At 33.8% G+C, this 19972-nt stretch overlaps 1 pseudogene; it reads left to right on the forward strand.

The window, feature by feature from the left end:
* Positions 1-19972, forward strand: part of LOC149181605 (cryptochrome-1-like) — a 61429-nt pseudogene that overhangs the window by 31059 nt on the left and 10398 nt on the right.

The raw sequence follows: 19972 nt of genomic DNA on the forward strand, positions 1-19972 counted from the left end.
TTCTCACACAAAGGTATGTTATATGTATTGGGCTAGTCTTAGAGTGTGTTGTGAATAAACCATGACAAAAATAGAAAACTTGTTGCCATAATAGCCTAGGTTGCACACAAAATTACACAATTTGAAAAAAATTTAGAAGTTTGGTTTAGAGGTTGTGTAAGGCTGGTGTCAATTCGATTTAATACAACAACAAGGATATGTAGCCCATATAATTTACTATGATTTACATGCAGTTGTTACACTTTCTTGGCAGGGTTCCATTCTCTATGAACTCGAAAAATGCCGGACCATGGGATAATTTTCCTGACCATTAGAAGCTATACACTTCAAGGAAATATAACTTGACATAATATGATGCATTTTGTGGGTGCCTTGTAGGTTTTCCTCTCAGACCTTGAATGCGGCTAAAACTATGTTCTGCGATGAGTATAACATAAAGAGAAATTACAAAGTTTGAGTAATTACCATTTTCCCTCAGGGTCTAGAATTTTTGCAATTATTAAGGGATTGTCCTTCTTACTCCTTAAGGAGTCAACTCCCACGTCTAGCAATCAAATTGTTATTTCTCATGACATAGTTGTTATTATATTTGTGTATCAACTGGACCTGAAGTATCACCTTAACAATGATATCAGATAACCTCAACGTTGTATTACTAGGCACTAAAATTTGGCCCATGGAGGATCTGACCATGTCTATTTACCTTCGTACTAAGGATGCCTAGTGATCTGAAACCCTCTAGAGGGAAATTATTTATTTTATGTGCAACTAGACATAAACTAATAATGGTGGCTTATTGTAATTCCATTGAGACATGTGATAGAAGTGACTCATTATAAATATTCCTTGGTGATTACTTGTATAGGTGCTATTATTATGGTCGAAGCTCCCAAGTAAGTAATATATACCCTCTTCAAGGACTGCACAAATATTACATGACTCTGTTATCATTGGTATTTATTTAGAGCGTGTGCATGTGATAGATTTCCTTGTTGAACAAGTACATATATTTCTATTTCATTCATGATTGGTTGATGATTGCATCAAGCATATGCTTAATAACGTTGAATGGGGTATGCTACAAATAATATACTAAATGTTTCATCCTTGCCACTGCATTACCTGAGTATATATATATATATATATATATATATGTGTGTGTGTGTGTGTGTGTGTGTGTGTATAACAGAATAATGGGATGTGTTACAAGTACAAAACCATGCATCTGCACTTGTAGCTCCACTTGTTAGTATTTTAAGAATCTGCAAATGGACTCCAAAAAACAACTTCCTATATCTAGAAAGTAAGCATAAAAGTAGCTAATTGCCATAAACAACCACACACTTCTCACTTCATCCTGACGGTAGGGATAGATCTCTAATAACATGGTTCTTTATCCATGTAGGTATGGGACTGGAGTGTCATTGAACAAATCGATTTTGTGCCCCTTTTTTTTGAATGTTTCAAGGGTTAAAATTTTGCGTTTAACACTCAGACTAAGAAAAATATGGTGCCAATGCCTCTCAACAAGAAGATAAAAGAAAAAGGTATAAGGAAAATAAGCTATTTTTGTAGACTATTTAAACATTTTAGTGGAAGATGTCCTTTAATGCGATGTATGCCATTAAATGTTTCCAACTACATTGTAATTCCAATATAAGAATTAGAAGCATCCTTTCAAAATGTTATGGAATTGCATCACGTTACATGTGCATTTGAGAAATCTTACCTATATTTAAAGCCACCCACTTCTAGTTGAGAAGAGGTTGAGCTTCTCTAAATTAATAGAATTCTCATTTCTCTAGCAAAATCTTGTTGTCATGTAGTCAATATTTTCCAACTTCCTTTCCCAACTCATATCATTCCCTATACAACACATCTATGCAAAACATTAATTCCTTTAAAAATTTCAAACTGATAGAACAATTAAAAATTTTAGCAATAATATTATGGTATTATGGTAACTTAGAGTACTTGTAGTATGATAAGATAGTTTTAGCAATGTCCAGAGGTAATCAAAGTAGTAGATCCATGAGAATCAAAATTACAACTAGTATCCCATGGGGCATAGAACAATTAGTTAATGGATGCATTGTGAAGGCATAGGTTGCATAATGGTCACTAGTTCAAAACCCATGAGTGTCCCACGTGCCCAACTCTTAACTAGGGGTTATTGTGATAATGAGGGAATCAACCTCATGTCACATGAGACCCACCTAGTTGAGAATTCCTCTAGTCACCAAACAAAATAAAAGAACAAAAATAAAAAAATAATGAGGTAGTAGAGAAGAGAGAAGGAACATCTACTACCCCCAATGTAATTTGTAACAATTTCATTCTAAAAAGGCAAAATAAATAAAACCAAAAAAAGAACCATGATAAGTGCAAAGATGTCAATGCAATGATTAAAAATGACTGGTAAGTAGCAGAGGAGAAAATATGTCTTTGTTTCCCTCTCGATAACCGTGAATATGCAAAATAAATGCCTAATGATGTCCTTAGAAAAATATTAACGAGTAAAATATAATAGATGGCTAATCCTAGGAGGAAAAAAAAAGAAATAAATGAATTTATCCTTACAGTCAACAAGAATCTAGCAATAGAAGTTTGAGTGAGAGATTAGAATTGGTTAGTCAATCCATGTTGAAAGCTTACATACTCATTCATGGCCTCATGGAAGCAGGTCCTCCAGCCATTGAAAGAACACGATGTGAATGGAGTCCACAATTTATTGTGAATCAAGACCAATGAGTCTGCATGGAACTTACTACAAGGAGTTGATATAGGAAGGAAATACATAATCCACCTAATAAGGTTGACCCTTCATAAGCCTCGTAAGGCATACTAAGGTTCAAATTGTAACAATGGACTTGAGTCTAAGAATGATGAAACTCTTGTAAACCTTTTCTTTATTTACAAACTGTAGTAAGAACTAGGGTTCCTGGTGAGAACAGAAGTGCCTAATAAGCACGAAATATGATTAGAGCCTTTAACTTTGTCAGCTTAAAATTCAAAAAATGATGGAAATAATTCATAGTGTGTATAGTTGGGTCAACAAGACAATAGAGCCTTTAATTGTTAAAGCAAAGCTAATAACTAACAGATAAAGAGGGATTTGAACCAACTTAGACCTTACCAAAATCATCATCATTTGTGAACTGTTTACAACAAAAAATCAAACTTTCGTATTCATGTGAACCAACCTAACTCTAACCAAATTCATAAGAGCGAACTTTACAAACCTTGGTATTATTTTGAATGGAATTTGTGAGCTCTCATTACATTTCTTCCAATGTCAAACATGAAATTGTTTCCACTTTGAAAATAAAACATCGAAACCCATCCACAACAAAAGTAGCACAGGGTGATACAGTGGTTTCTAATTATAACATAGTGGTAGCATGTCAACTGAATATCTAGTTTCAACATGGTATTTTATTCATTGCATTGATGACTTCTCCAAGATCTATCAATGTTTTAGGAATAAAGGTCTCATTAATATGCTCACTCACATTATGGCTTCCGGGGTTAGCATATTTTTTATTTATGAATTTTCCATGCATGATATCAACAAGTTGTCCTACTACATTGATGGTAAGAGGATATATTTTAGTCCTCCTTGGACCTTCCCTTTCATACAATTATCCTTGGATGGTATCACCTTGATTTCCTGAAGAAGGGTTCTCCTTACACAAATATTTTTTATCTAATATAAAAGAGAGTTCGTGATTTTATTGAGATGCTTGCTTTCCAACCTCTATGGAAATGGTGGAACAAGAGATACTAACTTTGTTGCATATTTATTTTTCTCAATCTCTTCCTCCTTTTTATGTTTAGATATATCTTGTTTCATAAGACTTTCATAATGTTCAGTGATTACTAGAGGTAGAGGATTTGGGTTGTCTTTTGTGAATAAAGGTGCATATCATTGATCTAAAAATAATTTAGGGAGTAGGTCTTAAAATCAGAGGGTTCACTAAAGAGAATAGTATGAAAATAGTGCAAGATGACCTAAACGAAGCTATATCACATATGTTAGTAATGAGAATCGTTTGACATATCAATGGCCACAAAAGTGTGTTATGTCAAAGTAAGTCTTCCATGGTCTTCACCGTCAAAATTAATCCAATCTGAGAACAATATACATTCTTAGAAATATTGCAAACCATCGAAATAACAAACAAATTTTGCAATTCCTATAAGGTAATAAACTAATGACCAGGGTAGATTTTGGTTATTGTAACAAGATTAAATTCCCCAAAATTTCATGTGCATACATTATGTGTACCTTTGTTGTCCATTATGTTGGAAGTTGTGACTCCAAGAGCCTTTCATTATCTATTTGAAGTTGGGTTGTGCTAATGAATTGTCAGAGAGAAACATCAATGAATACACTTGTAATATAGAGTTACAATAGTTGGGTTGTGCTAATGAATTATCAGAGGGAAACACCAATGAATATACTTGGAATATAAATTTATAATATTTTCAATGGTGGGTGATAGCTTGTATGCAGTTCTATGTTATGTTTGGTTAACTAGCGTATTTTGATTGTGTCATAATGGTAAACAATATATACAAGATATAAAACAAACAAAAGTTAGGGGTATGGTTGCCACATTTTCCACCAATGGTTTTTCAAATAGTAATTCATGTGGAACCCTTGTCTGGTGACTCGTCCTTCTGAGGGCCCCAATTGGATTAGTTGAGCTAATGAGTGCTCTTCATTATTTTTCAAGTTTATAGTTGGTTGAATTACAGTTAGCGAATTGAATTTTTATCTTTCTTGATGTTAATAATGTCGGTGGTTTGGATATTATGTTTTAGAAGTATGCCTATAATCTAAATTAATAGATTATGTCTTGTCATATAAGTGGGGTATATTAAAGGAGGTCCATGCAGTATTAAATACAAAATGAATCAGTAGCAGTGCATTAAGTAGGGATATTTTTATGGTTTTAAATAACAAATAAATATGATGGAGATTATCAGATGTTTCATTTGTACTGTGTAATTGGATTTTCTCTATATTCACTGAAAAGTTGATGCAAAGAAAAGTGTTATATATGATGGGAGAGATTTTCTCATGAATGGGAACCAACGATTTTTTATTTTTGGGTCTATACATTACCCCTGAAGCACCCGAGATGTTTGTAATTAATTTGGTAATATTTTAGTTATATTTATATTTGTTGTTCGCTATACAATTTTCTTAAATTTTTGTTATTAAACAGATGTGGGCATATTTTATTACCAAGTCTAACGACAAAGGAATTAATGTTATTCAAACTTATGTATTTTGGAATGATACTCGTATTTACCTTCAGATTTCATTTCCCATGGGTAATATTGTGGATCAACTCTATTTATTGTTCCATCTTAGGATTTTAGAAGTAAAATACCAGTATTTCTTTTAGTAATAGCCTGAGGGAAATTACTTACAAAAGTGTCTTAAATGCAATTTATAGTTAAATCACATTACAACAATGGTAGTGTGTTGTTTTTTATGATATCAACTTATTCAACATAGAAGAAGACGTTTCATAGAAAAAAAATGAAAACAATGATGATAATCGATAATGTTAATCTATTCTGACATTAAAAAATTGTACTCTACCAGAAGAAAAGCCTCAAACATCTTCCAACCTTGGCTAAACATATCCCCCTTTTTTGAATATGTTCTTCATTTTCTTTAAGGAAATTCATGTTCTTTGGTCCGAGGATATGATGTAGGAATACATAATCTTTCACTTGACATGCTATGAGGAGCCTAAATCTTGTAATAAAACAACAAAATTGTCTCCTTATACCCATATTTGATGTTCTTTAAGCCCACTGTATCTACAATAACGCCAATTGTTTTGATACATAATTTTAAGAAATAATACCATTGTGTTCTTATGAATCGAAGTGATATTGCTACATGATTACCTATTATGTAAAATGTTGACATTTTTTGAGTAATTGTCCACTTCATAGGAAACACTAGAGATTATAGCCATTCTACGAGTCTTCGGTCCCCATGGATCATTGTTTCTTGCTTCCTCTGTTATCCTGGATACAAAGAGAATTAATAGGGACTATTTATATTTTTCCATTATTGAATTTATTTATTGTGCCATTTTGGTGCTCATAACTTGAAACATCTACAAAATTTTGATTGTGTATAACCGAACTCTGGGCATCTGCACAACATTTTTGTGTATGACCAAACTATGGGAATATGAAATTTTGTGTAGATATGTATTGTTTAACTGATACATGTATCAAGGAAAGTTCCACTCTGTGCACATTTAAAAAATTACTTTTTAAAAGGTATGTCCTAGGTATCAAATAGATTTGTTAAAAATGCAAGTGAAACTTACATGTTTTATAAAGTTCTAGAGAAAAACCTTATTACATTAGCACACTAAAGTAGGCATTTATAACAAAAATGTCAACTGCTAAAGACTTCATTTTTTAATAGAGTCTTGTACATGATGCTAAGAGGATTTATTTATAGATATTGAAACAATATACAATTCTTCATCAGCTACAAGTTCCTATATTATCTGGATCAAATGCATTTGTGTAATCTTAGTTTATTTCATTTGGATAGCTATAGATATTCTACATTCAGTCTCCTTACTTCAAGTTGCGTGAATCAAAACACAAAAATTGACAACACTTCCCTCCATACGCTTCAATCCAAAAAATTTGTTAATGGTTTCTGATCCAATGCATCAATTCATCACATGGTCTAATCATTTGTGCACAGGCTTTGCTAGGAACAAAAAACTAGACTAGAGAAAGCACATGTTGTTTTCCCTTCTTCAAGTCCATGCTCTCTTAATAAGATTTTACACTATATGAATACACATAATTTCTCAAATGTCTAACCCCTAAATTAGTCCAATGAATGCATATTTAACGTGTTCAATGTGTACCATATCAACACATAGGATATCACCACTACTTCATGATCATATGTTCACATCCTTCCAGACCAAATTAGCACATTTATTAACTCAGACCAAATCATATAATGCATTCCATATTCACTAGATGATCAAACCAAAATATTCATTTTATTTAATTACTTATTGGATGGAGAAATCAGATCCATAACACCAATTTAATGTGTTCGCACTCAGAATGATGACAAATTCAAACACAGTCATTGAAAACCTCATCAATTGAACAATATTCAATAAATCCATGGGAAAATTCTCTAGTAGGAGCTCATGGTTTCTTTTTCTCAGCTATAGGAGAGTGTTGCAGGCTCTAAATTATAAGACTACAACAAGTGTTGTGGTCATAGTGTGTCAAGCTTATGACACTGCCTCAGTGATGCGTTGTGGAAAAAACAATACTGTGGGAGTTTGTATACTCATGGAAAACCCTATCTTTCTCTGAAATAGACTTCCGTGAGCTTTGTAACTTAGATCCAAAGCCTCCAAATACTATCAAACACCTACAATAACACTATAACAAATCATTATAGCCACTTCCAATCAATAAATCATCATGATCAACCTCCACCACAGGTTGAAACCAATGCAAACATTGCAACCAACCATAATGCCAACATTTATTTTACTGTAGGGAAGGTATCTTAGTTTAGAATATTTCCAGGGATTCTAGCATAGCTTAGATTTTTTGGATGACCAAAAATGTAGTTTAATGCTTCAAACTTATTCCATAATGTTTGACTGCATAATTCTCCAAATTGGTACCCACTAGTAAAAATGGCCTTGTAAGTTGATTCCTCTAATTTTCCACTCTAGAAACATTGAGATGCATGAAAAATAATATAATGACCAAATATAAATTAGTGGGTTTTCAAAGAATCATCATAGAAGGGAATGGTATGTGATATTATGTTTCATTTTTTTCTACAAGCAAATGGATTATAATCCTAGCAATTATTGGAAGTCTAGAAGGCCAAGCATCCCATGAAGGAACTATTTCTAGTGTTATAGATTGATTGGACATTGGGAGGTCAAATGTCAGAGAATTCACCAAGAATTCAATCCTAATAACTAATCAACCAAGAATAAATCTTGGATAGTCTATAGTCAAGGCCAAAAGGGAGTTTCTAGAACTCCCAGTTTGAGGAGAAAGCTTGTCCAACAACCTATTCTAGTATTTATTCCATACCTATCCATATAATGGCTAGTAGACTTATGCCAAGGTATCCCCTATTCATCTCTTATCATCCATATTGCAGGAGAGGAAACCATTATTAGATATCTGATTGAAGGTTAGATAAGAAGAAGAATGAAGGGAGTTCAAGATTTGGGGACCAAAAATTTCTAATGGTGATGTGGTATAAATTTGATTCTTTTGAAGAATCCTTTGTAAAATTTGTAATGCATAGTTAATCATGTTTTGTCCAAGTTGAGAAAATGTTCAAAAATTCACTTGTAACTTGAAACAAACCATTATGATGGTTTCCATTAGAAGGCATCACATTGAAAATAAAGTTTTTATATAAAAAGGGAATAGAATGGAAGAGAACATAGTATAAAATTAGGGAAATGAATAAGGGTATTTATAGAGTGGAAACATTAGGAGTCAATGAGAATGAATATTGTAGGAAAAAGGAAACATTATGCCTTTCCATGCATGAGAAAAAGTTGTTGTTTATTTAAATCAACCTATAAATTCATTTTTTTTAGTAAAAAAGAATAAGGATTTAAATGTACAAATTATGTAGAGAAAAACAAAGTTAGTAAAAGCACAACAAGTAATAAAAACATTGAAAGCAAAACATCGAAGATCTCAGTGCCTCATATTCTTCATTCTATTTTTGCTCACTCATCTGCATAGAAAAATCAATAGATTCATATATAGTCTTCATATTTCAACTATGGAAAATCATTTCATATTTATACTTTTTGTGGAAATTGCTACTAAACATTTGAGTCTAATTCCAACTAATCAACTAAGACTAATTTTATATTCTATTAATTTTATAAACCCAAATTTATGCTTATTAAACTCAATATTTTTTACTGTAAGTTAACCATTATCTTCAATACTACACCTCAATGCTTAATGAGGCGATTCCATGCATCATTATCTTATAACAAAACTTATCTTTTGGTAGTGATTTGGTGAATATTTCAACAAGTTGATCATTTTCTTTACAAAACTTTATTTCACCTTCTCATTTTTCCACATGATCCCTTGGGAAATGAAAATCAATATGTTTGGTTCCATTAGGAAACATTACATTTTTACTTATGAAAATTGTACATTTGTTAAGACAATAAATAATTGCAGCATTTTATAGTTCTTTCTTTGGATATGTTTAGATTCTCTTCAACCTAATTGCCTCACATGTTGTTGTTATCATATGTCTCTTTTGAAGATATTTAAATACTTGGTTTTTCTTTGAAGACCATGATACTACACTTATCCAAGGCTAAAAACATAACCTAAAGTACTTTTTCTACCATCAAAGAATCGAACTGAATATCTATCTATGGAACCAACTAATCCAAAATTATTTGTTGAAGTATACCAAATTCCAAAATTTCTTGTTCCAGGGAGACACCCCTAAATTCTTTTTTCTACTCCAAAAAAATAATCTTAGATGGACTTTGCATGATCAATCTAGAAATTATGCTTACTACTTACATAATATTAGGTCTAGTGGTAGTAATATACTTAACACATCCTACCAAATTCATCTAGGATTTAGCATGTGCCATTTTAACTTCGTCTTTAATAGAAACGTTTTCATTGGTATTCATGGGTGTGTTTAAAAGTTTACTATTTTCCAATTTCCACTCATCACTACTACAAGATAGGGCATGTTTTAAGACATTAATTTGAGACAAAATAATAATTTTGTCTCAACTTGCCCATTTTGACTCAACTTTCAATTTGTATAAATGATGGAGTGTTTTAAGAAAATATATTGAGACATTTTGTCTCAACTTTCCCATTTTGTTTCACTTGGAATGAGCAAGATAACAAAAAAATGAGCAGGATGATTGAATTGCGTAGACAATGTTCTCCTAAGAAAAGTCAATATGCAACATGGACTCATCTGACTTCGATGTTCCCACTAGCTGCTATTTCAAAGAGGTGAAAATGCAACCTGTTATGGCCTAAATCTACCTCAGGTTGAGAAAGGCAGGTTTAGGGTAACATCAAACCCAACTTAACCTGGTAGCTAGCCCTACTAGGTCGGGAGAGGGCTCTCTCCTTGTCAATCTCAGAAAAATATAGCAAATAAGGCTTGAGATGACTGATGTAAAGACTAATTTTAGGCTACGTATGTGCTCAGAGGAGTTTGATTGAGTTTTATAGTGGTTTGCTGGATCAGATGTGAAAGGTAGTTTTGGGTTCGGGGAATGAACTTAGTTTTGCAGATGTTTCTATGGGGCGAGGTAGGAAATTGCTTTAGTACTTTAGATTAGGTGTAATGATGAGTCTTATGACTGGTGAGGAGTTGGAGAGGGCATGGAAGTGTCATGAGTCCTCTTTAAACAATAGAAAACATGTAAAGCTAAATAAACCCTAAGGTAGAGCACTACAACATCAATGATTTCCACCTTTATACTTGATTCATAGAGGATAAAACAATACTAAATCATCTTGCCATAAGAATCTCATAAAATGCTGCAAACCCTGGTCTATTTCCTTGCCAAACTGCAGAGATGATGTACAATAGTGCTCAAAGCATTCACAAGAGTCCAACCTTGAAAAATGAATAAGAAGTACAAGATATAGGCATCAAACCACCTATGATAGCCATCAGGGGTTGAATCCATAAGTCAAGGAGCTGTTTCAACAAGATCTAAACTAGGAACTAAAAAATAGGCAGTGGAATAGCTTGCCTCTAAAACCATGGAAACTGATTCATTCAGCTCAAAACCACCTAAAATTGATGTATCTACCTCCTTAAGTAATTTTCATCATTTTTGCATCATATTAAATCACTTTACATCATATTACATCATGAATTTGACCATGAGAGAAGAAAAAGTCAAACTGGTAGAAAACTAGGCGAAAATATGAGTTTTTGAGCAAAATTGGCAAAATTTTCCCTCATGCGCAGCGCATTTTCCCAGCTGAATTTGGAGGCCTTCCCCTTCACCAAATTTACTCCCAGTTGGCTTGTTGGAAAGGTATATCTGTATAATCTCTAGGAAAGGTGGAATTTTTGAATTTGGTGTTCATTTTCCCCTCCAAAAATCAGTTCTACCAACACTGCTTCCTGTGGGTACAAAAAGTGGCAGAAAGGGCAATTTTGAGGTGTTTTTTTCCCTTTTGGTGACCCAAAACTCCTCCAAAATTATGAAATTTTCTGGGTTTTCATATTTTTTCATGAGAAATCCAAAAATTTAAGTCATTCCTTAAAATTTCTTACTAGATAAATGCACAGCGCCAGTGGCGCTATTCATCAGAGGAAAATCCCTGTGTATTGCAATTAAAAATTTGAAAATGACAAAACATTCTCCAAACTTCTTCAAAATTGGCAAGAGGCAAGGTCATTAACTAATTTTCTAGGCCAAGGAAGATTCAGCCAAGATTCTAAGTTTGTCTTGCTCCTTTTTGGCTTTTAAGGCTCTCCTTAACTTGGCTTTTAGGCTTCTTATCCTTGTCTTGCAAATTTTGTTCCGGGTTAGGTAGTAGTAGGCCATGTGGCAGAGCATCTTTTTCTCTTTGTTTGCCTTCTCCAGTGACCTCTCCAAGTGCATATTCACCTTCTCCAACAAATATTCCTGGTCATTTTCTTGTTCAATGGATGTCAACTTGCCCTTTGCCCTCTTGGACCTTTGCCGGTTTTCTTTGATGATTTGCAGCTCCATGAGTTCTTGTTTGTCGGTAAGCTACTTGTTTTCTTGCTCTAGATAGTCGATAATATATCTAGCTCTAGCCACTTTATCATTCAACATATGAATATGATCCTCTTGCTCTTTCAAAAGCATGTTTTGAGCTAAGGATGGGCTGTCAAGATCAATTACCTGAGTGTGATGAGGTGGCACATCATCATCATGCTCCTCAAGCTGAAAATCCCTCTCAACATCATCACCAAGCTCCTCCTCTATAACCTTTCCTTTTCCTTTGTCAAGCTACTACAAGATCCTTTCCCTAGAGCTGTCACTTAGGGTGTCCTCCTCAAAATCATAGTCACTGTCCCTCTCCATGTTTGTCTCTATGGGATAATGTGGTGATGATATGGTGAATGGATAATAGGTGGGAACAAAAGATGAGTATGAAGAGACTTTGTAAATGGAACAATAGTAATGAGATGAGGTAGGGGAATGAAGGGAAGGATTGGGGAGCTAGGGTTTTGATGGATGAGGGACTTAGGGTTTGATAAAGGGGATTAGTTTCTTAGGGAAATAGGGGAAAGGGACAATAGAATCAAGGGGTAGTTTTAGTGCTAGGGGAGTTGGGAAAAGGGACAAGAGATTGTGGTTTTGCAATGATGTGAAATAGAGTATAGAGGCAAGCTAGGGTTTGACCTTTAGGAAGAAAAAATCATGAACCAAACATAAAAAACCCTATCTAGGCTCCAAAGTGAGTGTACTTACTTGTTAAGAAGGCAAATGAAGCATTTGAGAGAATTTGAGGTGAATTTGTTTGGTTTTGAAGCCTCATTGGCCAATGCACAGTGCCACCTGCCCAATGCGCAGCGCCTCCCTGATGCGCAGCACCAGTGTAATTTAACACTGGCAAAAACTGTCTGATGTGCAGTGCTCCTCTGATGCGCAACACCAACCCTCTGATGCACAGCGCCTCCCTGATGCACAACACATTTTTGTAGATGAATTTTGAAGGCCTTCATGGTGTCCAAATTGGGTGCGTGATAGCTCGTTGGAAAGCTTGTTGCGTCTAATTTCTAACACACCTTGAATTTTTTAATTTTGAGTTCATTTGTACTATCCAAAGTCAAATCTTCCAAGACTAGTCAAAATGTGCAAAATGAGGCTGCCTAAATGCAGAGTGCTGTTGCAGTCAACTTTTGAAAGTCTTCCTCAACTCCAAATGGAGCTCATGATAGCTCATTGGAAAGATATCTCTAACTATATATCATTTGAATCATCATGAAAGTGATTTGAGCATCCCAGCTAGGTAAAATATTGATTTTACCAGGGTCACTCCAGAAGTGCATCAATCCTCCTGAGGCCAATGATGTTTTCGACATTTCTCCCCATCCATGAAACCTATGTAAAAAATGAAAGAAATTTTCTTCTTGGGTCAATTATGGACAAAAACCTCTCTCACATTTGTCAAATTCATCTTTTCTTGCTCAGAAACATAGTTTGAAGAAAACCTATCCGGACATGTGGAACAGGGGATTTGTAGAAATGAAGGGAAATGAAGGGAATGAGGGGCTTCTTAATTCTTGAGAAAATTTTAGGAAGTAGGGAGGGATGTTAGGAATCAGGGGAAAGTGTAATTTCAAATATTTATTGAGGGTAAGGGGTCCAAAAGGTCAAAACACAGGCCTAGTCTAGAAAATTGTCAAATTGTAGCAATAAACTAGGGTTTGTGGGAAAATGATGAATTTGAGGGATATGAGTGATGGGAAGCATTTAAGAAGGTATATTAAGGATAGGGGAAGGTGTATGAACATTAGGACACAAGTTTTGTTGATCATTTGGCCAGCCAAGAAAAATTACCTTCAAAACCCTAGGAGAGGGAAATGGGCCTTCCACAAGTACAACTGAAGCACGAACAAGGTGTAAAATGACCCATGGGAACCTGAAATGATGATGAAAACTCTTTGAATGATGGTACACTCAGCTAAATGGTGACATGGACTGACATTTGGACAACTTTGAAAGGAGTGAAAACAAACCCTAGACCTAATACCTAGTAACCAAATTTTACTTGAAGACTCACTGAAATGACAAAATTTGACTTTGACACCCTGAGACCACTTTTTAAGAGCATATTTGATCACTGATGGAAGGCTTCAAAGGTTGACACTAACACAACCCCAACTGGGTGAAATAAAATCTTCTCGAGGCTCCAAAACCGCAACCCCAATGTAGCGAAAGTTATTATTCTCGAGGTTGCAAAGGAATAGGTCTTATCGGGTCTCTAAAAACTTAGGAAGGGATAAACCTTAATCCAAAAGTGTGAAAGAAGCACAAAACAAGACCTTAATAAACCCAAAGGTGAACTATAGGTTTATAGTTAACTAATTCGAACAATGCTAATCTCATCACTAATCCATGTACTCTTGATTTTGGTTTTGTTTGAGGGTTTCCAAAAATTTGTAATGCAACTATGCTTCCATTTCCTAGGTCTCCCATTAGGAAAGGTAGTTAATCCACTTTATGAGTTATTTGAATCAATCATGAGTGTCGCAGTCAACCACATTCATTCACCAATGGTAGGTATATGTAGGGCCTTAGGCTATAATATGTAACGATGCGACTTGCAGATGGAAAGCACTAGTCAGAGAAGGAAACCCACAACAAAGGTAGGGAGGAACATATGGAAAATTCCATCATATCTGCCAAGATATCCAAGCTCCGTGCTATCGAAGGGAGCTAACTTACTCAATATTCGTCATCAATTTATAGTGGATCCATGGTTCATATGGTTACAGGGTGTTTTTGGTCAATTTTAGACAATGGTACCACTGCGTCGCATTAGTAGTTGAACACTGCATATCTTTCTATCTTATTGACAACATGACACATGTAACCACACCACATGAGACTAAAGGCCCATTTAAATGTCCATCATTGTTCAAGTTTTCTGCATCCACTAAATACCCACAATATTAGTTGTAGTGCCACAATTTCAAAGACAAGAATAGTGAGCTCCTAGTTCTCAAAACCATATATTATAGGGTTACAACTACAAGATTAAGGATTCATGTGGACAATTAGTGTGGGCCTGCTATAATATTTACTTTGGCAACATAAATATGGTTAATAAGAACCACACTAGATTGATTTCCCTAGATTTCCCATTGTTGAAGGTTCTTTGTGTATGTATAATATCAGTCTATTGTTTGTAATAGACCACTTCCTAGTGCAAGATGCCATCAACTAGATGCCATAATTTAGTGTAAATATATCATCTTCTCTAGTTGAAATATTTCTTCTCTCTTTTTGAAAATCAGTGTCTTCCCTCTTGAGTGTATGTCCCTAGGATTATGTGACATCAAGGGTTTTAATACCTCTTAGCTCTACATTGATCAGGTTTTGTTAGGGTATGGTTCTATAGTTGTGCTTGAATGCTTCTCAATCTTTTCATGTCATTTAAAATTTCTATTGCTAAAGCTAGGTTAGTGGAAAGAAATGGTTTTTGATGAGCTAGCTCATCATTATGTATTATACACCATAGAAAATCCAAATTTTTGAAACTCCTCATTTATGAGGGCGCAAGGAGAAACAATGTACCTTGTGATAGAACACATACATTGGGTTTTCCTTCTATGCTTTTGTTTACTAGCGCTACATGAGTTCTGGTGTGTAGATTTGTCTAGATTTTTTGCTGCTATATTGGATTATCTCGGCTCGTTAAATTGAAAATTTAAACCCGCTCTCACAAATTGTGCTTTGTTTTTTTAATAAAGTTGTGCTTTTGTCACTAGTTTCATCAACTTTCCTTGTTCTAGCTTCCCTCATATGGTCACAGTGAGTCAAAATAACTGTTAATTTATGAAATAATTCATTCAGGGCACTATTTGGCAAGTCCAATTTAACCAAGTGTGGTCATATATATTGTATAAGTTTGACTTGCATGTTGGTGTTATCTCAATCCACATGCCTGGTGTATCAATCATGTCACATATGTTGGTGGAATTGTCCAGGTATTGGTGCTTCAAAAAGTGCTCTTACAAACACACTATCAACATGATATCGAATCATCTCTTTTGATATGGGTATTTTGTGGATTGGTGAAATGAAGCACCTCAAGTTTGATGTTTATTTTGTATAGTGTGAATGGGGTAAAATGGTGGATATTGGGATACTAAGAGAAAAGATTGAAGTATATAAGGAACACAAGGTAAAAGCTATTTGTTGTGTTCATAATGACATTGCAACTCGGGTAAAAAACAATTTGAAAATATAAGGAAGGTGCTTGGGGAGTATGACTACTAGTATTGATTTTACAATGCATTTATTTAGCATTTATTCAGAATTTTACAATGCCACATAAAAAATAAATATTCTAGGAAGAATAAGAATTAGTTGAGGATTAGAAAATTGGCGATAATACACCCATTTTTATCTTTACTATAGTATCTGGAATATTCTAGAAATATGACAGATAAGAGAAACTAGTTATAAACAAGCCATCCTTATCACGATTACAGATTCCCGAAATCAGATGGAAAAGAGTGAATTCAACTATTTGACTCATTCATATCCATCATATTTCCAAAATCTACAGTCAAGTTACGCTAATACCTATAATCATAAGAAAAATGACTCTACTTATTTTTTCATCAATAATGTCACTTGTAAGTAATGATATTTTGAATGGGGGGTTACATATGATTGCATGCATATTGCTTTGCTTCTTGTGGATGGTGTGTCTTCTCTATGTTCCATTGACTTTTGTATCAATTAATGGGGAGTGGATGTAGCGCTAACAGGTTCTCAAAAGGCTCGATCACTAAATTGTTACTATTTTGCTTAGTCTGAAGATGAATTAAAATATTTTAGCTCAAAATTCTCTAATTTCTTCTTTCATGTAACCTTCATCAGTATATATGTTACAGAGAATCATCAATCGGTAATATAATTCCAAAAGTATATGTGCCACTTAGAGAAAGATTTGTAACATAGCCACTAATAAATTTCATACATTTGGAGTGTTGCAACTGTCCAATTTCATTGTTGGAACAATGGAAATTATAAATATCACTTTTTGAGTGTTTTTATTCTTCAAAAGTTAGAGCCATCATATAACAACAAATTGTGTCATCTTATTACTTTAGTTTTAGAGAATATTAAATCTATAAATAATTGTAGAGGTTCTAAAAGGTTTTAAAACCTTGGCTTCCTATAGTGTCATTACTTAAGTTTATCATGTTGTAACAAATGGTTTTACATTATACATTTTTGGTCAATCATATCTATTATCATTTGTTTGTGATCATAAGTTGAAGCAGGATCTATCTTCTTGAGGCATCCAAGTGAGATCATTCAATTTATATTTAATTTATGATCCCCAGGAGGTAAATTATAAGGAAGGACAAGCATTTTTTTCCTTTCAATCTTATTTGAATAGGTGCCTTAACATCACATATGATTTGTCGGCTCCCCTTCTACCTCTCGCAAGGATTGTTATATGTTCACATTATACTTTAGACTTGTTTTTAATGGGAACTATCGTTATTCTTTTCCATACAATTATTTTAAAGGTTAATGTCGACTGTCATAGAGTGTCAGGAAGGAGAAATTTTTAATTAACTTATATTATTTTGGACATATTAGATTTGTACTCTTGCTGAAAGATCTAGTGCAGAGTTGAACCTTAAGGAATCACATAATTTGCAAGGTTAATATACATCAATTTCCACTCATTGAGTACCCACAATAGGGATCTAGGACTTTAGTTTCTTTCATAATCCATTTTTAGTGTGGGTCCTAAACATACTATTGGATATTCCACATTATATCATCAATACTTTTTAATTGTTGACCTACCTGTAATGTCAAGGATGTACCTTGGATAGCAAGCATAATGGATGGTCATTATTTTTGTTTTTCAATAAGGAATCCAATTTTTAGAGATAAGAAAAATATAGGTAATGCAAATAATTTTAATGATTCAAAAAAATTATTGTCAAGTTTATTTCATTGTGTGCTCAATTATTATTACCTTCGATAGTTTGTAACTTGTTTTCCCCTTTTTTCTCATCAGTTAGTATTCCTTCTCTTGTTATAAATGTACTTTTATTACATGTTTATTTGTTTATAGTTTTTTTTTACTACATTTGTTGAATGATTCCCTCCCTTTCATTTTTTATGATGTTGCTTCAAATTTCAGCGACTACATTGCATAGCATGGACTTGTCTAGCTTTGATGTTAGGTCCAAGGGGTGATGACTCTACCAAAAAAGGCTAGGAAAGGCCTTGAGCTTCATCCTTTTCTGAAACTTTCCATTTGGGTTGGGGAAACCATAGTGGTAATGGAACCCTTTTAGACAATTTAATACTCCATTGACATCACCAACAAACCAATGTACCATTTGAGATGGCTCCTTTGTTTAATTTTATACAAGTTAAAAGTGTGCATATATAATAGTAAGGTTAGACAACTAGATTAGTTCTTGGACACAATAAATTAACTGTATAGGAGGGTGTTAGAAAATAATCTACCAATAATTCACCAATCAATCTCATGCCTTTCTTCATCCTTGGATTGTGATGTTTGTGTGTTATACCATACATTTAACTAAATTACATGTCTTCAATCTTTATGCATTTGGAATCAATTTGAACCCAGAAAATTGAGAATGATCTACAAGAATTCAATTTTTTTAAAGAACATAGATTATGGATGTATGAAAAGTTGAAAACTATACAAGTGTCATGGCATAGTGTGGCAGAACTGGTATGAATTGAACTTTTATCAATAGGTGTTTATAGCTAACAACAATCTACAAAGAAACATTTCAACTTTCCTGCAATGTATCTGTAGAATAGCAACCTTTTTATATCTCAGTGATTGTAAAATTATTGGTATAATGAACTCTATTGCTATAAGTTAAATATTTTGAAATTTCAGTCAATAAGTCATATGTCCATTGAATTCAAATGTGTCAATTTTTCTTATAAAGCATTTCTCTCATAGAGAAGTTTTTCTTTAAAATATATCTATAATTTTGTTAAAGCTTAAGATAGGGGAGAATTAGTTTGCATTTTCTCATGATCAAACTACTTAAGGTTCATTTCCACAAATTCTAATCAGTTTCTAGTCAGGTTCAATTATAACTGGTGCAGTGATATCTATCAAAAGGCATATCATTGTTTGTCCCACATCCATAAAATCATGCAGTTAGTAACCTGCACTATGGAGACTATAATGAAACTACTTGCAAGCAAATACTTTCATGATTATTCTAGACTCCTACCTCTAAGCCTCAATATAGGCTTGGGGCCACCCTTATGGTCATCCAGTTTCACTCTACAACCACCATTTTTCACTTAAATTCAAGTTATATTTAATGAAGAATTAGTAATGCATAACATAACAATAGACAGTGATGGTGGATTACTAACATATTGTATTTGACTGAAACCAAGGTGAACACACCTCGCTAGAGTTCAACATTGACACCTTCCAATGGCTCAAAACACTAAATATTGTGTTGCATAGTTGCCTATTTTGTTACATTTCTATCTCTTGTTGGAATTATGACTAATGTGTTGTCGTTGATGGAAACCTACTTTATAAAGATGTCAACATCATGATCGTAGCATGAGTTTATAGGCTATTATAGATGTGACAAAGAGATTGACAAAGGAATATCAGTTATAAGGTAAAGGAATGATAAAGGTAAAATATTGGAAAATATACATGGGTCCTGTGAAAAAATACCACGTACATACACAGGTAGGTTGAAGAAAAGTCGGGTATAGTTTCCACACATTGGTATTCCGAATACCAGGGGTCTTTACCATGCTATTGACTCATAGTAATGAGCATGACAATGGATAATTGGTCCCATAAAAGAATACCATTGGCGTTACTAAAGGATTGGCATAAGGTATTGGCTAAGGCCTAAGATATATAAGGAGATGGAGATCAAAGTGCTCTGTGCGCAAGTTATGAGTTATGAATAAATGGTTTGATCTAAAATAGGTGTGCAGAAAGGATCAGGAAGGAGGTTCAGATTGGATAAATATGAAAGCATTGTAATGACTAATAAACACACTTTCTTGATCCTTTTTTACTATAAATAACAATGATAAATTTGTGATGGTAATGATATTCTGACATGAACATGTGACAGTAAGGGTTTTCAAATATGTTTTGTGGTTATAGT

Source organism: Pinus tabuliformis, chromosome 3_2, assembly GCF_031772625.1.
Source record: "Pinus tabuliformis cultivar Carrire ecotype Pingquan chromosome 3_2, CPIR1, whole genome shotgun sequence".
Taxonomy (NCBI): Eukaryota; Viridiplantae; Streptophyta; class Pinopsida; order Pinales; family Pinaceae; genus Pinus; species Pinus tabuliformis.